At 35.0% G+C, this 26,195-nt stretch overlaps 1 long non-coding RNA gene and 1 pseudogene across 1 annotated transcript in view; both read right to left on the bottom strand.

The window, feature by feature from the left end:
* LOC107500999 overlaps positions 1-16,774 on the bottom strand; it is a 32,541-nt gene extending 15,767 nt beyond the window's left edge. Inside the window, exon 1 of the long non-coding RNA XR_001594651.2 lies at positions 16,697-16,774. This is a non-coding gene — a long non-coding RNA (uncharacterized LOC107500999). The remainder of the gene's footprint in view (positions 1-16,696) is intronic.
* A 7,524-nt stretch (positions 16,775-24,298) lies between these two features.
* On the bottom strand, positions 24,299-25,157 carry LOC107501000 (annotated as a pseudogene).
* Positions 25,158-26,195: the final 1,038 nt, after the last annotated feature.

Below are 26,195 nucleotides of genomic sequence, written 5' to 3'. Positions count from 1 at the left end.
GACTTTAAAATACATGATTGTCTGCAGTGAAGGGAGTTAAAACTAACTTCAGTGCTTTCACTAGCTGAGCAAGATTTTAGCCAGTATTGGCCCATCCTCTCAATGCTTTAAATTTATGGAAAGTCTGTGTTGAAAGACCGCAAGATGTCCATACTTTCTTTCTTCAGATCCACACAATGAAAGCAGGGTGCATTTGAGACATTTGGACAAAAGATATTCAAATATCTTGTGTATTGAGAGAAATGCTGTTTTGTTCAATTCGAAGCAGTACAAATCATACCAATAAATTATCGTATAAATCCTCTCCAATTTTTAGTTCCTTGGTCTAACTTAGCATTGAACTAATTATAGTTTATGAGTGTAGATAAATGGAAACTGTCCATTTTCTTTCCACCAGTTCCTGGTCCTCCTCTCCTTTTCTGGTTTTTAAAAGTTTCAATCACCTCAAAGGCTGAAGGCTAAAACAGGTAATCTATCTCTATTATTTTCTATATGCATGTGCAGTGCATTGTTTATGAGGCTTTCATAATATTTAGATAGGTCATAAGCCTACAGAAACCAGAAACAAAACCTCACTACTAAAATAAATCATAACCAAGGTTTTTAGAAGATACCCAGCTATAAATTAAATAAAAATGGTATAATTTATATTGACCTAATCTTCCAATATTTGCCATTGTCTATTTTAAATTTTTATTCCTTTAGTATGGGCTTATTATAAGAATCGATTTTCCTCCAGTTTTGCAAATAACCGAGACATAAAAAGAAATTCATTTTAAGTGGCCACTATTATGACAGAAGGTTATGACCATCTCAAATCAAATCATTAAAAAAAAAATAGACGTTTTATTGTCAATTCAATGGCATAGATTTCAGCCACAATTGTGCCACTCTGCCTATTAAAATGATTTAGTTCAAAATAAAACAATGTTACTCACTATAGATTTTTCATTAAAAATATCTAAGAGAAAAGAATTTTCTTTGGTGCTTATGGCTAGAATACAAAAAGGTGGAGTGAAAAATTACTGAAATATACTTGAATTAATTTATTAATTCAATTATTTATATTCATCTAATTCATAATTAGAATGCATAATGCATAATTTATGGCTATCACGAAATATAATGTAAAGGTCAATTTCAATTGAACTGCTATGCATTTGGTAACGAAAATATTTTTTTCTCAGCCAATAAAGATTTCTTGAGCACCCCAGAAGATGCATTAGTTAGGTGGGGGCTGAGCAAAATAGGCACCTGTAAGTCGGGAGGGCAATGACACAGTACAGGTGTTTTTGCTTGAGCAGGTTGAAGATGGTGTTTGTGTTGACTAAAGTGGATTAGGGAAGCCCATTCAGACTAGCAGGGTTTCTACACAGCTAGGGGCAGGTGGGAAGCCGTTGGAGCCCCAGGGAGAGGTATTGGAGTCAGAGAAGGTGAACAGTGCCTCCTTGCAAGGAGGCAGGGTTTTGGCGGCCCAGTGATGGGTGCAGAAGGCCAAATGGAGGAGGAGGAAAAAGTCTACATGTGGGACATGGAGAATGACTGTATCCTAGCTTGGGAAGTTAGAACTCCAGTGGGTGCAAAGGGCATGAACACAACCTGTGAAGGGGTATCAGAGCCCAAGAGGAAGGAGAAGGTTACCTGTGTCCCAGCACTAGTGGAATGACACATCATCGGTCATGAAGTCTGATAACGGGTGAAGAGGGTATCCTGGTAGGAAACAGAGATGATGGCGACAGTACCTGTGCATGGATATGGGAGCCCAAGCCATGTGCGAAGTGCACCTGTGCAGGGAGCATAGCAGCAGGGGCGAGGAGTGGTGAAGAGAGAGCATCTACATGAAGCTTGGCGATGAGGGCGGTTTAGTGGGGAACTGGCTACTCTCTGGGGGAGCTGAGTGAATAAGTATATATAATGAAGAACAGGAGAAACGGATTTCTCATTGCAGGAAATTGGGAAAAAGAGAAAACTAGTACAAACTTGATGGTGTTAGTTTGGAACTGAGGTATTGGTCTGAACTCACGGTTTTCAACACATAGGTAAAGATAGATATGTACATATGTAAATAAATGTTGATAGGGATGCCTGTGTGCGTACATATATATGTATAGGGTGTGCATGCATATGCATGCATATATTTACTAGCTATGTCTAGTGAGAGGGCCTGAGAAGTTAGAAAATAAATGTGAGACATCTCATAGTGTTAGAAAATAAGAAGTACTCAAACAATGATTGGGACACTTCAAAAAGTCAGGAACCAGGTCGCCAAATAAGGGACAATTTTAGCATCAATATAAATGATGCTAAACCTTTTCCTTACAGTAGACTACCAACTGATTAATGTATAAGGAAGAAGAAAATCATTTGGCAGCCATCATAATAATTTAGGCAAGAAACATCAGTGGGTACTAAAATTCATAGAAAGTTTGTTCAGGATGGGATGTCTTAATGTACCTTCACAAAGGGACAGAGAGTTACTACAGTGAAGAAACTTGGCAGGCAACAACTTATCCAAGTAATCAAAAGGTTAACATTAACAAGGCGGCAAAGCAAAACCGAATAGCACCTGACAGGGTGCACTGAGAACACAGCATCACATTTGTGATTTTTCTTCCAAAAATAGATAACCTGAATGTAATCATGAGGGAATCTCAGACAGCCAGAATGAAGGACATTCTTCTAAAAAATTGACCTGTAACCTTCAAAAGTGTCAATATCATGAAAGTTAAGAAAACTTTGAATAACTGCTTGAGACTGAAGGAGATTAAAGAGATATGGTCACCAAATAGGGTCCTAGAATGGACAATTTTGTTGAAACACATATTCTTGGCCAGTTGGTGAAATTTGTATGTGAATTACATTAGCAGTAATACATTAATACTAAGTTATTTGTGTTGATTATTATATTGGGGGTTTGTAGAAAAAAGATATTATTTGTAAGAAATACATTATAAAATCTTAAGAGGCAATGGGCATCAAGGCAGCAAAACTGTTTTGAAAGTTTGAAATCATTTCAGAAGAAAAAAAGAAAAAAAATCATGAATCTAAAGCAATCTATTTTTCAGGACTTCCTGTGCTGTGACCTGGCTATTTGAGAGAGGACAAATCACTTCATCCCTTTGTGTTTCCATTTCTTCATCTCTTAGGTGAGGGAGTGGAATAATTTATCTTAAATCCCCCTGTATATCTACCTTGAGGTTCTGATATTATTCAATAACATTGTATTTGGGGGTTGGGCAAGAATGGGGTAAGTGGTAACAAGCTCTGTGGTTGTGTTTTGTGAGAATTGAGATTCCCTGTGGTGCCAGGCAGAGGATGAAGGAATTGAGGAGGGAAAATGCTTCAAGCAAACAATATTACACAACGGAAATAGACAAGATTTATTTTTCATTGGCAGGTTTCTTGATTCCACTGCCCTCCCTCCTATCCTCCTCCCTCCCTCCCTCCCTCTCTCCCTCCCTCCCTCCTTCTCTCCCTCCCTCCCTCTCTCCTTCCCTTCCTTCCTTCATTTAGTAAACAAGTACTGAGTGAAACACTGTGAGGAGAAAGCCAAAAAAGATAGCTTTTGCCCTCAAAGTGCTTACAATTTAGCAGAAGAGGAAGCACATAGACAAAAATAAAAGAAAACAAAACGAACAAAAATAATAAAATAAAGAACGTCTACTTAAACTATATCATACTTCTGTCACTCTGATGTTCAGAGTCGAAACAGCCTTTTCCCATCAATCTATGTATTCCTTCCTCTCCATTTGATTCTTTTTATAGACTAGGTGACCTGTGCTCCTTTTTTCCATTGATAGCTATAAATTTTATCGGGGAAAGGAAATGCCTTAGTCAAGTGAGCAATACTCTAGAGACTTTATCTGCCTAATGACTCTCGGAATAAAATGGAATTTATCTCTTTGATTCTTAAATCTCAAAGAAACTCTGCTTTTCCTTTCCTATCACAGGAAAACTGCAATTTAACAGTTTATATTGAAAATGCATATTTATACTAGTACAAAACTGTGAAATACAATATAAAACTGCAAAATAAAAAAGTTTGGATTTTTCTTAAGGAGGTAAACCAAGTTAAGCTGATAAAATGATAATGCGTATTAACAAATATAATATTGATGTATTATTATATTATGACATTATGTTATAATGATAAGTAATTTATATGTATGCCAGTTAAAATCAGTAAATCCTTAAAATTCATATTTTTTTTCCATGAGTAGTTTTGGAAGAGACAAGGAAAATTACATTGCTTGAATAAAAGTTTCTTTTTAAATGAATTTCCAAATAAAATTTTTTCTAATGTTCACCCTTGTTCATTAAGCTTACATAAAACGGACTGAAGCAGCCATTAAGTAGTGGTTCAATGGCTCTCTGTTTGAAGTGTGTGCTGCTGTTTCTACCAATAATGTGTCTATTGTCTTGGAAAATGCTAATTGTTAAATTGATTGTGATATTCATGTTGCGACGCTCCAGTTGAACACTGCACAATGTCCCATGTGATGATGGAAAAGCGCTTGTTGTTTGATGCTTGGCGATAGCAGGTCTACATCTATCTCAATTATGAAGGTTTCTTTCAGTGCCACGATTGTTTTTCTAAATGTGAATGGCTTGAACCAGAGAAGGATAGTGCAAGGTGTTAAATTATGCTTATTCTTTTTATTGGTGAAGTTGTCCAGATTAATAGATGCTGAGCAAGGAAATTACATTTTGCATATTTGTAATGAATTCTGAGAGAGGCTGAGAAAGTATGACATGACAGAGTGTACGATAAGCTAGGAGTTCGGAACGTGGTTCTGGTCTTGATATGACGCTCTGGGCTTTGTGATATTTGCAGTTATTCTTTGGTATCTCGTCTAACAAGTAAGGATAAGGACACAATAATTTCTGAATCCCTTCCAGTGTTTTTAAATATAAATATTACTATGTCAAATTTCTTGCTTGGTGTTTAAGTTAATATGGGAAAAACTGACAGCTAACTTCCAAGTAGATTTTCATCAAATAGTCCTTTTTTTTTTCTAGTAGATATGCTTATTCCAAAAGTACAGCAATTAATAAAATATAGCATTTGTTATCAGGGGTTGATAATCTAAACTAATACTGGGAGACTGATGATAAAATTTTAAAAGTAACATAATGTAACTAAATATAATTCAAGATCCTAGATTTGATACCGAATCAGAAAAAAAAAAATATTACTATAATGAATGTGGTTGGAAAATTGTATTGAATTAATGTTAAATTTCCAGAATGTGATAATTGTTATTGTGATTAAGAGAATATTCTTGTTCTTAGGAGACATGCTGAATTTTGGGGGGTAACTTAGTCTCAAGTAATTCAGCAAATGCAAATATACACAAATAGACATATATATGATAAAAAGAGAGAGAACGCAAATGTGGCAAAATGTTTACAATTGGTAAAAGTATTATATGAGTACTACTTTATGATTTTTACAGCTTTTTCAAGTTTTAAAATTTTTCAAATCAAAATAGAAAAAATATGACACACTGCTACAGGAATGCAAAATAATTACATTCAAGATAATTATAGTAACTAGTCCAATGAAACAGGATGTTAAATTATCTCCTTTTGTAAGTCTGAGACCCCAAAGATGAGACATTGGTGTGAAGAGCCCAATGATTCTGAAGAGCAGCATTAGTCATACACCTGCCCAGGACCAGGTGAGAGATGCCAAGATCATGTTTAGCTCCTCAGCTTCTTCCAGCTCATAGAAAAAGGATTATTCTGAGGCACAGAGTGATTAAGTAACTTGCTTAAGGTCACACAGTAGGGAACAGAGTCATGGAGTCAAAAATCGCACTTTTTGCCAAGCGACTTTCCACCTCATCCCCCCTCTAGTCTACCTCTAGGAATATTGTACTAAAATCAGTTTAGATGTTTCATGCGAGACTGTTTTATTTATTTATATTTGTCTGCTTTTTCAAATTTAGTTTGGAATGAAAATTTCCAAAGGATCCCAAATTATGGGTGCTTGATTATTAGCAAATCATTCAAATTAAAACTTTGCTGATCTGATTACTTCCACAGCCCTAATTATCGTGGTTTGTTCTGTTATAGTGATTGAAAGTGATTATACATGATTTATCTGGTAATTGATACTGAAGATTTTAAGAACAATTAGATATGCTATGCTGAAACTTGGATCTTTAAAAATATTATATGTTTTAAAACATATACTTAAAGGAAACAATAACCATTCCATTTGTGATAAGTTAGACTGAGATTAAAATATGAAAAGAGTGATATTGAGCAAACCTTCTCCAAGCCCTCACCCAAGTTGCTCTTTTCATGGGACAATGTCACTAGAAAGATACTAGATTGACCTGAGGCAAGACAAGATTGCTCATTTTGAGTTTAGAGGAATGTAAGTATTTTAGAAGATATTCAGGAATATAATTATGAAAAGAAATTTTTTAGAGTGCATAAATTTCTATTTGTAATGTTTAAAATGAACCAAAAATTTATGTGTATATTAGTTTCCTATTGATGCTATAACAAATTACCACAATTTTAGTGGCTTAAAGCAATATAAATTTATTATCCTATAGTTCTGGAGGTCAGAAGTTTGAAGTGAGTCTTACTGGGCTAAAATCAAGGTGTCGGTAGAGCTGCATTATCTTCTGTAGGCTTTTTCCTTGCCTTTTCCTGCTTTTAGAGGCTGCCCTCATTCCTTGACTAGTGGTTCCTCCTCAATTTTACAGGGCCAGCAGTGGGCGGTCAGTCTTTCTCATATAGTATCACTCTGACACTGACTCTCTTGCCTCTCTCTTTTACTTACAAGGACCCTTGTGATTATACTGGGCTCATCTGGATAATTCAAGATAACCTCCCCATCTCAAGGTCATTTGATCGGCAACCTTAATTTTTTCTGTCATGTAACTTAACATATTCACAGGTTTTAAGGATTAGGACATGGACATTTTTAGGTGAGGGGCTATTAGTTTTGTGCTACCACAGTGTTGTTACCAGTCCAAAGTCTGTGTCCAACGCTTTGAAAGGCCAAAACTCAAAATATCAGAGTTTAGAGTAAGAAAAGTGTTATTGATTGAGATGGCATCTGCCAGGAAGATGGGAGCTTTAGTGGTATCTCAAATGCATCTTTGAAAATTTTAAGGTTCAAAAAAAAAAGAAAGAAAGAAAGAAAAAAGAAAGAGAAGGCATAGTCACTTACGTAAAGCTATTTTGGGGAGAAAATTGTTAATACTATAGTACCTTTAGAAAAATCCCCTAAAAGAGTGCTTTCCTATTGGAGGAAAGAAGAAATAGCAAAGGAGGAGAGAGGTTAGACTTTAAAGTAATAGCGATCTTTGGATTCTGCAATTTGGGGTAAAATGGTCTTGCATTTTATTCCTCTAATGCTTGTTTCTTTTCTCTGTGAATATTCAACCTTCAAAGCAGCATTTGACAGGTTGTGCTATGTTAATCTAGCCTCTGGAAAACTGTCTTCAGTTGAATAATAGCAATAAATCTATGAGCTCACTTCTGCTCTCCATGTTCATTCATCTCAACCAAATGGCAGCGGAGAACTCAAATGAGCCATACAGAAGTGCATCTCACAAATAACTTCAGCTTGGAGTTTTGGATAATGTGACTTTTAGGTTTTTTTTATTTTTATTTTAATTATTATGTTCGTCACAAAGCCTATTGGAAGATATTTTACATTTTGAGAGGAGGAATGATAATGTGAAAATTTTCCAGAATCTAAATGATTTAAATGGTAATCCAAAGAAATTCCTTCTCAGAAGTAATAATTTCTACATGTATAAAGTAATTTATACATGCAGAAGAGGGCCCATTGAGCATCATTCCAATCTGTACATAATGCAGAGTTTTGCAATTAATTCTTTATATGTCATATGTTTCTTTTGACACTCTCCTGTGACATACATAGGCTATAATATGATTTAACCCTTGGTTGTAGTTAATTGATCATTTATTTAATAACATTTGTTTTGCTTTCCAATTGTTTTACGTATGCAAATATTGTTTCTCCTCAGTTGTGAGACATGCTGGGGTCTCAAAAGATAGGGAGGAAAGAACGGTATAGAGAGAATCCAGGCTAATGGGATTGTCCTTGTGGAGAGCTGGTTTCCATATGAGAAAGGCTGGTGTTTAATATAATAGTGCCTGGGGAATCCTGGTGACCCTGGTGACAACCAGGGTAGGGTTCCTGCCCCAGAAGTCTAATCTATTGAACAGGACATCAAACAGGAAGTCATGAACAGGAGTAAGGATGCAGTTAGGGCAATGCTATCACCTTAATTTCTGGGAGTTCTAAGTTTAAGGAAGGCCCCAGACAACAATATAAAGGTGGAGGGAGTTTGTTTAGCACTTGAGGCTGGAGGGTTGATAACAGCTTTATGGGTTCATAGTCCAGCCAAAAGGGCTGGATTTCTTGGCAGAATTCCAGCCCTAGTGGAAGGAATACTAGATTCTTTCAATAAGCAAAAGGCCAGTCTTCAGGACAGAGAGTGTGACCAGGCCTTATCCCAAGCCAAGTGGACACTGGATTATGAAAACTGGTTTGGGACAGAAAAATAAAATCATTCTCCTTTGCTGATAGTCCTGGATTTCATTGTCAGCCAGGTTTCATTCAGGTGTTTGGTGAGGCTAAATTTTCAGATAAAGTATCATTGGTACTGGGTAGCACTTCAGCAGGCATGAAACTATTGATTATAAGATTGCAGGGATAAATGTGCCTATTTCTGTCTCTACTCTTAGAGCCTAGAACAGCATTAATATAAGACAGATGCTCAGAAGAGGTATTGAGTTGATATTGTGAATCGTACACGTAAGAAAATAGTGCAAATCCCTATCTAGGGTGCCCATCTTGTCTACATAGGATAGTTTTGGGATAAATTCAGACTAAAGACCTAATTTCTCCTTTTAACTTTGTAAGTGGCCATTATAATATTTCCTTTCAGTGTTCCATTTGCTATACTTGAAAAATAATATCAATCTTCTTTAAAATGAAATTAAACCACATACTCATTTCTCTGCACCTGTGGCTTGGTTATTAAAGAAACAACTGTGGTCAGGTTTGCCACACTGAAGAATCAGTATTACTGAGAATATGTATCTACCATATTAAGAGTGAAGATACTGCTCTCTTATTACAATGAGGTATTTTTCATAAATATAAATGATGCTACTCAACGCTGGTGGCAGAAGTGCCCTTGGGATATTAACAGGGGAGATTGTCTCATGTTATTCACATTCCCTCATGAATGTTGGGTAGACTTGATGTTGGCAGTTTTGTCATTAAGGGATAGTATGGTTCTTTCCACTTGCCCACTGCAATTGGCAATTTATTATAATCAAACATATAAACTTTTTCATTATATTACTTTCGTTCTTTTCCTTTTGTCCTGCATAGGAGCTCTTCATTTTTATATCAAAACAACTTTACTTTTCAAAAAAAAAAAAAAAAAACCCACAACATTTTTTACTTTGTCATTGTCATTAATAAGTAGATAAAACAAGTCATAAACAAGTTGATTTGAAATTATATTAAACCTATATACACCAAATCTAGATATCTGAAATACTCTCTAACAAGGTTTTCTACATATCAACCCGTAGCACCATATTTTTATGAAATTAAATATTCAAATACAAAATTTAAATCGGCCAAATATCCAAATGTCTTCTACTTTCCACATTTATGCACCTTGTGGAAAAACTCATCAAATCAATGCCTAAGGTTTTTAACCTTTATATGAAGGCTCCTTCCACATAGATACTTCCTAAAGTCATTTCAATGTATTCTGCATAAGAAACTGAAAGACTAATGCTGCCTCCCTGGACATACTGATTTAATTTATGTTTTTAAACTGATCTTTCTCATTACCTCACTTCTTACAATATAACTACATTTACATTTATATTAGCAATGTGTTCTCAATAATATCTTCATGTCTGTATCGTCAGTTACTTAACATAGTCATTAAACCTATTATTAATTTAATACCACAAAATAGAATGTGAACAATTATCAAGCATTATCAATTACTATGTGCCTAGGGCCCCACAGTTATCATCAATTTATATATCTCTGCTTACCTGTCATTTTTCTTTTTAGATGATATCGCATTAACATACTCAAATATATGAAAACTCAGGTTAACTTTATTTAAAATCATATTTTGTGTGGCAATATAGTCAGTAATTGATCTTGTTTAGGCACCTCTTTGAAAGGGATATTAGAATTGTCATAATTGTCATTCAAATTGAATTCAAGTTTATATCCTTAATAATGCCTCAAGAAACATTGCCTTAAGGTTTTATAAATTACTCTTATAAGATAAAAAAACAATTAGTAGAAAATAACTGAACTTATACTACAGCATACTAAATAATATTCAGCTAATTAAAAGGTTAATTCATGTACATAAAATTAATTATAAATACATATGTGATTAATATAACTATATATATATAGCCACTTATTTGCATATATACATTCTTGCTCATATATTCCACACATATTTATTGCGAACTCGCTCAATTCCAGGCATGTTGCCAGGAAAGGAAATACAGCATGAGCAAGACAAACATGGCAACTGCCCTCAAAGATTCTTCCCAGTGCAAGGAGTGTCCTTAATTTCCCCCTCTCTCTCCCTTGGCTGGCTTCACTAATCAACAGAGACAGTCTTGCCCATGAGTTTAGATGTCCTCAACTCAGGGCTCTTTGGCAAGTACTATGACTGGCTCAGAACTGGAATGAGAATTAAAACCTATTTGCCATCCTCGGCTATATATTTACATATATTTGTAGCAGGCTATTTAATTGGATGTTTCAACCTAGAGACCCAGGCACAATAAATAACAAGAATCAAAGTGAAGTTTGACATAGACCACCAAGATAAAATTTATTAATTCATGCTTGAGCTTTGTATTTAAGACTGGTTACATGATTTTGGATCTCTTTCCAGGGATCAAAAATAAAAAAAATTGAGCAAAGTTAGGAAACAATTTTGTGAGCACAATTTATATGTAGAGATGGCATTAAGAGCCACCCTTCCCTCTCAGAGTGATATCCCATTCATCTAAGGATATTGAGGGGTTCTTTCATAGATGACTTGGTGAGTTTTCAGTTAAAGGGCCAAGAGCACTGGTACTAAAATCATGCTTGAAAGCTGAAGTGGCTTGTGTGGTAGAGATCTTTGCCACTGGGAAGAAAATCCATTCCCTACTAACACAATTCAATAGAGGTGCAAATACAAGGTCAGAGAGCATGAGACTGATGCTATTTTAAAATAAATCTTGCCTAAGGGATTTTTCTTCCATAGTAAGAGGACCCAAGTAGTAACAGGATAAAAGGTATATCACTAGGGACAGAACCTACAGTGGGATTGCAAGCTACAGACTCAAGGAGAAATACGGCTGGGGTTGCAGGAGTTGTAATTGGTGGGACCAAGCAGAGGAAACTTCTAAGAACTCACAAAAACACTAGCAGAAGACAGTAAGCTTTAAATCATCTGCAAGGTCTAGAAAAGCGACACTTACTTATGACAGGGATGGTCATGTAAGAAGTACAAATACTCTTGCCATTCTTATTTCCAACCTCCCCGCCTCCTAGCTGATGCAAATAGAAAGGAATATTCTTCCCACTGCTTGTTACAGGCTTCAGTTGAGAGAGGTACTGAGATGTAAGTTAGAACTTGACTTAATTTTATGTGAGAAAGGAAATTTACATTACTTGAGATCATATTTGTTAAAGTTATCATAGGCCTTTCTATGATCTAAGAATGACAAAAAAATTGTAGAAAAGTCTTTATTAATACTCAAGAGCAGGAGGTGAACTACAAGTGCTGAACGGGTTTAATAGGACAGTGAGAAACCAAAACAAAACTGTTTCTATCACTCATTCATTCATTCATTCGTCCATCCATCATCTATTTATTGAATACCTACTATGTACCAGGCACTGTTCTAGGTACTGTATATATGTCAGTGAAGGCAATATATTAAAAAATCTCCTGCCTCCCAGAGTTTTATACTTAGGAAGTGTATGTTCAATGCCCTGGAGATGTATGAACATAGCACACATAAATGGATAAATGATAGATGATAGATAGACTAAGTTACCCAGACATTCTATTTATTTTTTATTACTTCTTTAAAGTTTTGATGAAAATCTAGTATAGCTAAGGGAGATGTGATTCTGGTCCTTTCTGTTGACTTGATTATATGTGAGGTTGTCCTCTTATGTTCTATACTAGTCTTCAAACTGTCATATTCTCGTACCATGGTTACTAAATTGATTACAAACTTTTCTAGTTTGCTTCTGTAAAGTTCAACTGCTTTCTTCAATTATATATACGACTCGGGTTAATTTGTTTTTTAGTCGTTTTTTTTGCAATGCTACAAGTTTCTGTTTAAAATTGTTTCTGCATGATCTGTTACATAAAAATGGGTCATTTTCCTGCTCTTTAGTATACGAGACCATGGAGAAGAAATTGAGACTCTGGTGACAATTTTTTGTTTGCCAGCAGGGATGAATGAACAAGATTTGTATTATATGCAATATAGTCAGGTACTGGGCTGGTGATTTACTCTGAACACTCATCTATTCTTACCTCACCTGTCCCCTTTCCCAGTACACACTAGACACCCTGATTTATGGGTTCTACTAGTATAGAACTGGAAAAAAGATTGCTTTGACTTATGGTGAGAAGAGAAAAATGTTTATATTGAATGCTCTGCTACTGTGCAAAATCTCTTTACTGTGTAGCTAGCTGTCGATCTGAAAAATTTGTTATATAATTCTTTTATGTTAATTTATGTATGGTGGAACAAATGTAATACTAATGAAGTTCAAATTTTAAAGTTGAAGAATTTTGGTCATTTAGCAGAAGGAAAATTAATACTTTTAATAAAACATTAAAATAATTATTATTTTGTATTTAAATAATGAATTTATAAAGTATATAATGCTTTAAATCCACTGTTATTTACTTACTAAAAAACCTTTTATAAAAAATATGCCAATTTTCTACTCATAACATTGTAGCTGTCGCCTAATTTCAATTCCATAAGCTTCATTAAACATCATATCGATGTTCTTTATACTATCATTTGACATTTTTAAGTTTTAGTTTTTATGAGTAAAGTAGGACCTTGTCAATGCTTTAGTTAATGTAATTTAACCATGATTAAAAATCAGTTTGGTTGAACAGTATTTATTTTATATTTGACTACTTTTACTTGAGAATAGTGATAAATAACCTCTTACTCTCAGTTTGAGTTAGTTCAACAACAACAAAAAAAAACATTCCTACTTTCTTATTATGCGGATGTAGTACTAATTTCTATGTCAGTTAAAATGTAGTACCTACATCTGATGAACTTACCATCTAACGTGTGGTGAGAAAGGAGATACATAAATTTGTATTGTACACTTTATAATCATAGGATATAAATTTGTAATTTCAATGCAATGTGTTAAGAACTGTAGTAAAAACACATTCTGATTATTACCTATTAAAAAAAATTTTAATCTCTGCTAATACCTATTAATAACAGTGAACACTTCGACATGAGAAGAGAGATTATAAGGAATAGCGAGGAAGAAAAAAGATTGTAAATGCTCATGTATGTGTAAAGTGTGGATGTTAATCCTCAAGAAATATGTGTTAATAACAACATATATTAAATATATTGATTAAAACTGTCTGATTAATCTAACAGTAAATGCTTTAGAGGCATTAAATTGAACTTTTGAAGAATTATTCTCTACTTGAATTATTTCAATTTCTCAAATGCTCTGAATTTATTATTTACCACTCAGTAGTTTTTGAAGTCACAAGAGTAGTCTAGACTTTTAGAAAATATATAACTGGAGATAAACTAACAAAATAATAAATCTTTCTTTCTCCAACAATTGAACTTATTTTTCTAACCTTACTTCATACCTAACAGTTATGTACAAATAATTCTCTGGAGATATTAAAATAGTACAATGCCTAATTTCAAAGTGTGTATTCACACAAAATTCCCTTTGTTTTCCAGTTGGAGCTGAAATTCTGAGAATCGTACACATCGAAACATATTTCGGGAAAAAAGACTATGTCAGCCTGCTACCATAGAAGAGACTTATGCAGTGAAGGGAAGCTATATGCTCAAAGCTGGAGCATTCAGGACAATAGAAACCTATTTGTTATCGGGCCAAGAGTTTTAAAAATATATAATATATGCAGAATTTGGCCTCATCTCAATATAAACATTTTATACAATACATGTTACTTGTTTTATGAGTAAAGTTAAGAGGTTTTTGGATGGTGTGAGCCCATAGTGATTAAAATGATCATCATCCACAAACCTTTTGAAGGTCAAAATGATTCTCTATCCACAGAGCATAAGTAAAATGAAAGTTTGCAGTTACGTCTGTGGGTGAATATTTCAATATAAATAGCATTAAATTAGATGCAGTCACTTTACTGCATATTGTCATATCTTTGCCCTGCGTACTTTCCATTTTTCATTTATTTATTTATTTATTTATTTCCCCCTAGGACAAATAACATAAAACCAGGGAATCCGAAAGAGAACTAACTGTATGTCCATGCAGGGGACAGAGATACAGACAGAGAAAAAAGTGACGTGTAAGAGTGGCCATAGGAGAGATTATAGAGTCCAGTTCATAAATTATAAGAATCATAACTCTTTTTAGACATTCTATTTCAAAGTTGTTCTTGAGTTCTATTTTTTAGGAGTTTTTGTAGTACTTCTTGGACTTGACTATATTTAGGGCCTATGGACCAATGGAGAAAATCTTTTGAGAGATGGTCTATACATAGCTTTTGTGCACGTGTCAATTTTTATACTAATACAGAGATTTCTAAAATCACTTTCTGAAAGACTATCTGTGGATCTCAGTCGTTATTGTCATTTTCTTAATGATGGAAGAAAATATGTTCTTCTATGCCCTGTCACCTGGATCTTTATGCCTTATTTCTCTATGAGATATTTTCTAATAGTTTATTAATGAAAGCTGTACAAACATTATTAAGCAACTTCTAAATAGTTTTTAGGCAAAGTATATCATAATGGTTCAATATCTCTTCCTCACCTGACCCTAAAACACCTTCTTTTAGTATGTTATTGTCAACAGTTCTTATTCTATACAATATTGAGGCAAAGGAAATGTGAAATTAGTCATAGAGTTAAAGGCCATTAATGTGGATCTTAGCAGGTCAGGGAGTTGGATGTTCCAGGAAATTTCTTTAGGTAGAATTCTGTTAGATGGAATCAAACATCTCACCATTAAGAAACTACCCCTAGAAATTTGCCAGTTTTACATAGAAAAGTGGCCAATTTTTCTGGAGATTCAGTTCTGTCTCTAATTTCAGTGCATTGAGACAGAAATTTCTTCATACATACACACACAAATAAACTTGTCATCTGAACAATGTTCCAATATGACTGAAAATATTTTTGGAATATATAAACATTATTCTTTGCAGAGGAAGTATTCGTTTTTCATGTCTACTTAAATTATTCATTCAGAAAACACTTTGTAGACTTTTTCAATGTGCAGGATGTTAGACGAAAATCTAAATTATATTCTAGTGTCTTTGAAATGTACCTGTCTTAAAAACACCACAATCACTTCAAAGGTAATTCTTGTTGCCTCATTTGTAGTTTTGTGACATAAATTCTGAAGTTTCTCAAGTCTATAACAGTTATTACAATATCAACATTGCTATGCATCTCTGGTTAGTTTACATCTTTAATTAATCATGTTTATTTTCTCTCTGGCTTGCATAGAGCAGTTTCTCTTATTTTTAGATTAAATGATTTTTGAAAGAGACCTCTGAGGACTCACTAATTCTGCCATCTTTACAGAAATTCCTTCTAAGAAGAGTCAAATTGGCTCAACGTTGAAGCACAAGTGGTGCTGGATGTGAAACGTGAACACTGACAGAAACTTCAGATCAGAACTTTTGAAGTATGTTTCTGCCACTTACTGTGTGGCCTGTGAAACTGTACTTCATCTTTCTTTGTTTCATTTCACTTGTCAGTTAAAAAGGGCATAATATTTATATCCACAGTGTCCTGTAAGTCACTCACTTTTTGATTTTAATGAACACTTTGTTCATATTAAAGCAAGCCTGTATTATTAACAAATGATTCAGTCACAGTGAAAAAAGTCCCTTCCTTTGGGGTCAGCCCAAGGGACAGCTCCATCTCCTAACATTCAGCTTGCTTCGTATCCTTGCAAATAGATGAGCTCTGCACTGCTGCCTAAAGGTCAGTACACAAAGGATTTGCTGATTAAGCCTAAAAGGATTAAGTTTTAGAATTTCAATTGACCTCTTTAAAACGCCTCTTCTCTTGTAGGCAGCATATTGCGAGTTATGTGGATCTCTGATCACTATGCTGTACAAGTGAAAGTGGTATATTATTGTATACCAACTATAATTGAAAAAAAAAAAAACCTCAGAGACTTGTACAATGCAAGTATAAGCAACTAATTGTCTATTATATTTCAATAAAGGAGGAAAAAAATGCCTCTTCTCTAGTCTTTAGTAGGAATAAAACCAACGAATACTTAGAGAAGAACAAAATCTTATTTTTATGAAGATCTAAAATTTTATTCATAATGTTTGCTTTCTAGGACGCTATTATTCAGTAGTCACAACAGAGAAATACAAGTTCAGGTGTAATTTACCTGGTTCTCGAGTCTTCTGAAAACCATAGCCTTCGCCACTGTGAACAACTCCAGAGACCAGTTGTTGGGTGAGGGGACTGACAAACAAAATGGATGCAATCGGGCTCCTTCCCAGCAAGCCCTGCGGTTTCCAGGCAACTGCAGATACAGTGGCCCAGGCGACCCTAGATTACAGTGTCCTATGTAACCTCAGATACAGCATCCTATACAACCTGTATATTGTGACTGAGTATAGTACCTGACCTTAAGCCACTATTATGCACCTTGAAATAAGAACAGCCCCGCCTGTGCAGGCTGCGGGGAAGCTGGAACTGTGCCCACGCCTTGCTGTGCCCTGCTACGCCTGAATAAAGCATATTCTTCCAGCTACCAGAACCGCTACCCCAAGCTCTGGTACCCCGAATCTGCAGAACAACAGTTCTTCTCCTGTAGCCATTTCTTCATATAGAATGAAGTGATATACATAAACTCCTGTTAATTAGACTTATAGTATCTAATTTTTTAAAGTATCTGACCATTTTGTTCCTTTTCTTATCTTTCATCTAATATTACCACTCTAACGGACAATACTAAAAATAAAGATCTTAAAACCAGATCAGTCAATTCTAATTATCATTCATAGAACAAACATTTTTTAGGGAGGCAAAAACTGTAATGAAGTCTAAAATTAGGTTTGGGGACTATTTCACTTATAACCATACACTTTCTTCACATTATTACTAGCCTACATTCTTTACTAATAATGAGTATTATCATGATTGCTGTTAATTCTATAATTTAATTTTTTTTACTTCCTACATAGCACCAAGCACTGAACTAAGAATTTCACCTGCTGAACTACATATTTCCCTTGACAAGCCTATCAGGTAACCATTGTTATCTTCATTTAATAGCTGAGATATGGAGGTTAAAAACATTTCCAGAGTCTCATCACTGATAGTTGGTTTTTAACTTCAAACATGGCTTTTTCACTTCAAAATTGTGCTTTCTTAGTATGTAACATCTGTCTGCTAATGAATAGGATGCAGTATTTTTTATATACCTTTCATAGGAATGTTTGCAGATTTAGGATTAAAGTCAGTTCATGAAATGAATTTTTGCTATAATAGAAATTACCAATGTGTTCTGTAAATTTTATTGCCTAAATAAAAGAAACCACTCCTCGTTTATGTGAGCCTGAATGAGAGTTGTTTTGCTTTCCACAGTTCTCTTGTGCCTGGTTCCCTCATATCCTCAGCTTCTGTGGAGAATTCTCTGGCCTCCTGTGGGGGATGGGGGGAAGGGTTGGAAAGAAAGGCAGTCATCGATTATGTGAGAAATGATAGAGACAAACTTTCAAAGTTTCCTATTATTAACTACAAATATCCGAACGTTAGTCAGATGTTCTGTGTGTTTCTCAAAAGTCAGATGTTCTGTGTGTTACTAATTCACTTATTTTTATTTAATTGATACATGTATGTAGTAAAAACTTAAATAGTAAAAACCAAAGGATATGTCATAAAAAATGTCTATTTTCTCTCTGCTCCATCTTTTTCCATTCTCTAGTATTAATGTCTAGAATAAAAGACATTCAATTCCTTTAGCTCATTCCACTGGTGGCCTCCAAATCTCTCAACTATATGCTTATTAGGCTAGTACTTGACCTTTTAACTGCTGACATTATTTATTTCCATCCTATTATAAGAAGCATGATACGAATATAATTATTTCACAATTTTGGGCAGGTCAACATAATATAATATTGGTCCCTGATGAATTAGTGTTCTATAAAGTTAACAAATACTTTTGTATGTTTTTTAATATAAAATTTTCTCTGTTTCTGTAATGCCTATTTTGCAGATTAAATCTCTAATTTCTTAAATTGTTGCTTAAATTTTTAAAAATTATTTTATATTTTTAATTTTATATTCTTAGAATTATCCTTTCTTTGCCTTTCAAGTTTATATCAATTTTCAAGTACTATTTCTTTATCTCTAATTCTGCCTGTTTAAAAGTACCTGATTTTGTACTTTAATGACAACAGTATCTTTTCTAGTCTCTCTGAGGATATTGGTTGTAGACTTTATTCCTCTTTCGTGTGTGAACGTATATCTCTTTGTACGTATATTTACTTGTTTCGCGTTTGTATCTCTCGAATTCCACAATTTCTTTTAATATCTTGTGAGTTTTGGCTATAAATTTATTTTTTAAGAGCAAGGCGTGAAAAAACCATTGCGAAGCTCTGTTTATGAGGAGAGGACTTGTCAGTTGGTAGAATTCCTATAGCACAAATAGATTCAGTTCAGCTTTTCATTGGGTACCTCCAAACATCAGTATCTAGGGGTCTTTCTGAGAATAATCTTCTGAGAAGTATCTATCTCCTGCCATGGGATGGGACAGTGTGTAGGGGATACATGAGAAGAGAGACAAGTTTGGCTGCTAATATTCTGAAGTAGGACAAAAGGAAAGAGTTGAGAATCCCACAATTCTCTATTTGCATTTCAGTTAATCTCCTATACCTTAGCCATTGATCACCCCAGTTCTCTACTGTGTTTTGTTTCTCCAAGTTTAGAGCATCTGTTTTACTTATCCACAAAATAATCTTCATCCTCCTGAGGGTCAAAGGTGATGTAGCTAAAGAGGAAAATCATTAGATTTGCAAGTGAGGAGCTCAGGGATTAACCATTCTCAATACAGACTTTTAAGTAAGCCCTGTGGCTGAAGTTCTGCATCCCAAACTCAGTTTTCTGCTGTGCCCAGCATCCGTAGCTCCTGGGCGTTTTGGGGGTTCTATGAACACCACATCTCATGCTTCATTGGGTTCCCCATTCCGGGTGATTAGAGTGGAGCTAACTCTACTCTGCTTCGTCATTTCTCAATCCTTTACTGTTCTCTATCTTGCAAGTATTTGTATGAACTTCTCATCTATTATTTTTCGTTTTCTCGTCTTTATTCTGGATGTTAAAAATGTTTTTATTCCATTTTCATTTAAAGGAGTTTGAGGATGGAGAGGAGAATCATGTGTGAGAGAACAGATACTCTTTAAGAAATTACTTTTTACAGAAGTGTAATATATTTATTATTTATTTAGTTATTTGGTTAGAAAACTTTAATACACCCTTTATTATGGATCATCACTTTAGATAAAGCCATTTGTAACAATATAGATTTTAATGACATATTAATGTAAGAATTCAAATACATATATGCAAGACCCTATAATTACATAGATGTCCAAGTAGCCATGATATATTTATAAAATTTTGTCATACATTGGAACACAAAGGAAATTGAAATAATTTACTACAAAATAGAAATAGCATAAACCGCTTTTCTGATCATAATATAAATGAATAAAATCAATAACCATAAGAAAAAAAATAGCTAAATTCCTATCATTTGTATCAATGACATCGGAAGAAATAATGAGATATAAATATAAGTCGACATATACAAATAAATGTAAAAGTGGATGGAATGGATGGTTTTATAGCAGAACATAAATTAAGATATTGATCTCACAAAAAATAGAAAATTTTAACAGTCCATTTACCTTAAACTAGATGTAATTTATTTACTTTTACTTTTTGGACGTAATTTATTCTTAATTATACAAATATTAAAAAATCTATTCTCTTTTGACCAGGTTTGAGCAATACAAATAAAATCATTTTCTACATAATTTATTTTTAATTATACAAATATTAAAAAATCTATTCTCTTTTGACCGAGTTTGAGCAATACAAATAAAATCATTTTCTACTTCCATCAAATCAATCACCCTCTTTCTTCTTAATAATAATTAAGCATTACTAATGTAATGTCTTTTTCCATAATTTATGGAATCCATATAAAAAATTTGATTCTTAATAATTTTTTAATAACTTATGAGTCATGTTTCTTTAGTGTGATGGTTCTCCAAGTGGGGTCCCATGATCAGCAGTGTGAGCATCACTTGGAAGGTTGTTAGAAATGCACATTTTTGGACTCTATCCCATATCTACTACTAAATCTGAAATTTAGGGAGTGGAGAATCAGCAATCTGATGTACTCTGAAGTTTAAGAACCACTGACCTTGAGTGTTCACAGAAAAGATGGTGAATATATATTATGAAAATTGATATTTTATATTTATATTATAAACTAAAGTACAGGGAAGGAAATTAGGAGCAATAGAGGTTGTGATCACATGAATGCATATTAGATATCAATAATTTATGCAGGTGCTTAATAAGCAATAATAAAAGTGATGACCGGAATCATTATTTTTGTTTCCAAGTGCCTATGATAAACTCCAATTCTTGACTGTAATTCTAAAAGAGTAGAGTGTTAGACAATGCTTACAGATGACAGAATATGATGTTTGCCATCTCCTGGAAAATCTGAAAAGTGAATTTTTTTCATTACAAGTCAATGAATAAAGTTAAATGCCAAACTGAAGACAGTTTAATCTGGTCTTATTGTAGGTTTCAGGGAAGAGAAAATACTTAGACTCCTCGTTCCCTCCCACCCTCCTGAAAACTCTTGGGAAACCTCAGTAGCAGAGGCATCACAATGATATACCTCTTTTCAGTGCTTTGTAAGTGCTGGACAGATGCAAACACTTTCCATCACTATCTTTTATCGTTGATAGGTTAAAATTACATTTCTAGTTATTTCTGTTCTAGTTGTATATCAAAATTATATTTCCTTTTATATACTAGTAAAGACTTCAGACTACGAATTTGGAGAATCAAATGCTTTAGAGACTGTGCCGTTTCTTAAGAAGCTGTGCACCATTGGGAAAATTATTGCTCCCTGGTCCTCATATATTTTTCTCAGAGGCAAAAAAGAGATTGGATCGTATGATCCTCCAGAATCTAAGATCCTGAATATAATTCTATCCCTACTCGAATCAGAGAAACTCCAGAGCTTGCAACATTCTCCATCCCATCGCACTTTGGAGGACCCTGCGACTTGTCCTGTTGTTCCTTTCTTCTTTCACAGTTAGGTAACATCTCTTGGGCAGCACTTATCTGAACAGGTGTTGCCAATAGAACACATGCCAGTACAGCTATTGGCTGGCTGGTTCCCAGCAGTAGAGAAGCGAGCAGGTTACCAGAAGGGCTCCAGTGCGGCTCCCAGTTAGTGAGGAGGGGGTGCAGCTGGGAGATGCTGACTGTCCAAAAGAATGTTTTTCCACTTCTAGCCAAGCCCCAGCATTCTTTATAGAAAGAACTTTTAAACTGACCGCGATGCTGGCTACAACTATGAGGACAGTCGGCGTGGCCCCAAGGACATTTCTATCTCTTAATTTGAAAACCCCAGGGGTGAAGAGGGGAAACGCAGTATGGTGGTATTTCTCATTAAGCTATAGTCTCTTTACATTCATAATTTGATTGACAAAAGTGGAACTATTTCAGAGTCCAACGAGCTCCAAATTGTTATTCTACTCAGATCTTTATTACTTGGCCCTTGTTAATTTAATAAGCAGTCTATATCACCAGTACAGAAGACAAATAGGTTTTATAAGTGAAGATATAAAAACTGAAGTGGTAATAAAATAACTGAGAACATAACTTTATTTATTTTTCTCAGTGGCAGATTGTACTTTCTGTTGCTTCTGTGCCAACAAATCAATATGCTCTTCTTCTGAAGGCCAATATTATGGAGTCTTCACTAACTGTACTATCACAGAAACAGATTGGGGGCCACAATAACTCAATTTTACCAAGAGTTACTGTTGGAAGAGGTAACAAACATGAGGAAACTTCTTCAATATTTATCCTTATACACTTTCCCCACAACATTGCTTCTGTTATGGAAAAATCACTTTCCTAAAATAACTTAATTAAAAAAAATCTGTCCCATTAAACAACTGTACATTGAACAATAAGTACGTTAATAAGAGTAAAGCCTCTAAAGAATAACTCTTCGGCTTTGTTTTCTTTGAAAAGGTCTCTGGGAGCCATGCCAGGAAAATACAATAAAGTTTACTAGCTTAGAAGTTGTGTCCTTCCTTCTCTCTGTGTATCTATTGTCTATGCTGTTTTTTTTTCCCCCAAATCTTTATTTTATCAGAAATTTGAGAGTCTTGCTTCAGTTAATGTAAAAACTGACTTATATTTTCAGTGTTATTGTTCTGTTTCAATAGAATGGTATTATCATCTCTTCGTAAAACCATCATCTTTCTTTGAAGTTGATTCCATACATTTTCAATGACTTATATTTTCCAGATAGTGATGCAAACCCTTCATCACTACACTTCACAAGGGCTCTCACCCCCGCCCTGTTACACTTCGCCTGGTTTCTTCCTCTCCCTGAATCATAAGCCGTTTCCAAAATCAATCCCTGGCAGAGGAGAAAGGGACTCCATGCATCAGGAAACCATTTCAAAGGTTAACAGTTTATCCAAGAGCATTAATTAAACTTCTTTCCTATTTAAAGGCTCAGTGCTGCCATAAGGTAGAGTGCATGAGGAGACAATTCCAAGGCTATATAGCTTCCTTCGGAAAAAAAGAAACGAAGCTCTTTGCAGACAAAGCCTATTAAACACATTCACTTCCAGATTGTTAGATGTAACAAATGAGGTGGGAGACAGACGGCGGAAGAGCCCTTAATTCAAGGAACAAAGGACGCCTTCTATATTTTCTGGCGTTGTTGTCTTGTCTCTGAAAAATTCAAAGAGCATTGAAGATGGGGATAATTAAGCAAATGATTGATACCAAACCAAAGATGACTTTTTAGGTTCATTTGATATCAATTTCCTTCAGGGAAAGTGTCTGTTTATTCCTTCCAGTATTGATCCCTAAGTGTGAGATTAAAAATGACACAGACTTTGTTAAAACGTTTAAAAGAATTGGAAAATTTTCTTTACTAGGCTTTGACTGATGAGATTCTTTCCAATTTATGAAAGGAGAAAAGTGGAAAAATAATAGAATAAACTATCATCTTCACATTTGTTAGGGAATTTTCATGTTTAGGTCCACTACTAACATTTGACAAAATAAAGTGAAGGGCAAGGAAACCAACAGCCTGATTTTTGTTGTCATGAGGGTACTAAGCCATTGTGAGATGAAGTGCAGGCATTAGAAAATTATAAGGGAATGTTGGGCAAAGAGATACCCAGAGCAATTTATCCACTCACTAGCCTGTATAGTGTCACATATTTCTCACATGTGAGTGAGAGACATGTCACAGAAAGTACATGATGCAGAAAGAAAAATCAGCTTAAAATATATTTAATAAAAATTCAAAAGATAAAGAGGTGTATTTTTTGTATTGAAGTTATTCAACCTAGTTTCAGGTGGATACATGATAGCTGTTAAATCTTCCAAAGAGTAATGAACATGAGGGATAAAGTGTAGTCAATCTCCAAGCCTCTGCTTCAGATTTTGATTTTCAGTTAGGAGAGCTCTCTCCAGGCATCCATTTCCAGTGTCTATTTCTCTTTCTTTCTTTCCTCCTTCCTGTCTCCCTTTTTCCCTCTTTCCTCCCTTCCTTCCCCCTTCCCTCCCTCCCTCCCTTCCTTCCTTCCTTCCTTCCTTCCTTCCTTCCTTCCTTCCTTCCTTCCTTCCTTCCTTCTTCCATTGCTTTTCTTTTATTTTAAAGATTAGACATTTAATTGGGTTATTCTTAAAGAATTTAGAACAGTAGTTTATGAGGATAAACCCCATTAGCGAGAACAGACACAGAGCAGAGGTAGCCCTGAAGCTGAGGAACAACTTTGATTTTTGGCAGAATTTGTGAGTCCAGGGCTTTCTGATTAGCCTTGCAAGTGCTATTGTGTAATCTTATATTTCTCTTTCTCTGTGTCAAAGTGTCACCCTACCAGTGTCTGAGTTTGCACGACATCTTCTTAAAGTAAGTATCAGTGAGATGTTTGGGGTTTTTAACACCACTGATGTCAATTCTGTTGGAGGAGCAAGGATAAATTTCTGGTGTGTTCTACACAGAGGAACTTTATTGAGAGACAGAGGTCCAGTTACAGGTAGCAAACCACTAATCAGCTACTTCAGGAAAACCACCCTCTTCCCTCTGTGGCACTTAGTGAGGATGATCAGGATGGATGGTCTTGAGAGTGATGCTAGCCTGAAGGTTTCTTGCATGATGACTGAAGGGTTTCTTGAGTGGCTCAACAACTTCCTACGCACATCTTCAGAGAGATAGTATCTAGGCATTTTGTGAAGTTCAACTCAGCCGCCACTCTTCTTGTCACTACCAACTAGTTTTGTGACAGTAGCAGGAAGCTTCTCTTTTTTTCTTTTCAATCCTGGATTTAGCTGTTGAATACTTCTTGTACATGGCCTTTGGGAGAATACATAACTGATAGGGAATATCTAACAATTCCTCTGAGCAGGGAAGGATTTGGGTTGTGGGGCTTCTCCTTCTTAGGGGTTTTGGCCTTGAGGTTACTCTTCTTAACCTTGCCACCAGCATCAGCCTTCTTGGCTTCAGGTTTCTTCTCCTAAGTATCTGACTTCTCAGCTTTTTTACCCACCATCTTACAAGATGGGAAAGAGACTCTGCCCGTCCCCCCACCCCTACCTCTACCTCAGCTTATTTCTTGAACTGTCCTCTCTCTCTCGGTGGCTCAGACACCCAAAACAGAAGAAACACATGCAGTGGGTCATTTTCAAGATAGATAGTGTCATGGATGGCCAGGCCTGGATCCTGGCTAAGTGTATAAAGATCATAGGGAAGCGGAAAAAGGTCTGAACACTGGCCAGGTGCAAGAGGCAACATCACACAGAGCCCAAAGCTCCAGAGGCAGGGATAGGGTCCAAGATGCAGAGGAGTCAGGATGATATGGGAAGTAGCTTTTGGGACTCAGAGACTTGCTTTGTTCCACCTTGAGTGTATGTTTTCTGATTGAGACAAGATTGGCATAAGAGTCAGAAGTAAAGTAGACTAAAGATTGTCTATAATTAATCATATAATATCCAAATCTACTCTTCAGTGTAAGGCAAATTAGGATTATTTGTAAAGCACAGTACTACAATAGTGGGAAGTATCTCATCCAAACCTAGTTGAGGATATTAAAACCCAGGGAGGAGATGAGACTGAAGGTCAGGATGCTGGATTTCACAATCCGGAGGAGAGACTAGACCTATAGAATACATTGCAGAGACACGAAAGTTAGATGAGGGATCCAAGAGTCTGGAACTGGAATACGAGAAAATAAAAATCCCACAAAATAGATGAATCTCTGGTAATTTTCATCACGAGGAGGATACAAACACATAATATTATAAATGAAAAGGAGCTTATACTACAAAGAGAAATTTAAAAGATAATAAGAATATTATGAAAAACTATATTCTTACAATTCTGAAATCTGAAATGAAATGGACAAATTCCTGAAAAAATATAAACTGGTGAAATGATATAAAGAGGGTTAAAAGCTCAAATCATCCTGTGAGCATTCAAGAAATTAAATTAGTCTTCAAATCTTTAAATAGAACAGATAAATAAAAATAAAAAGTGAAATAAATCTTCAAATAAAACAGTATAACCAGTCGATTTTAGAGATGAATTCTAC

This window comes from Rousettus aegyptiacus, unplaced genomic scaffold, assembly GCF_014176215.1.
Source record: "Rousettus aegyptiacus isolate mRouAeg1 unplaced genomic scaffold, mRouAeg1.p scaffold_m13_p_11, whole genome shotgun sequence".
In the NCBI taxonomy this organism is placed as follows: domain Eukaryota; kingdom Metazoa; phylum Chordata; class Mammalia; order Chiroptera; family Pteropodidae; genus Rousettus; species Rousettus aegyptiacus.
Note: the sequence above shows the minus strand (reverse complement) of the source record. Positions and strands in the feature narration are given on the sequence as shown.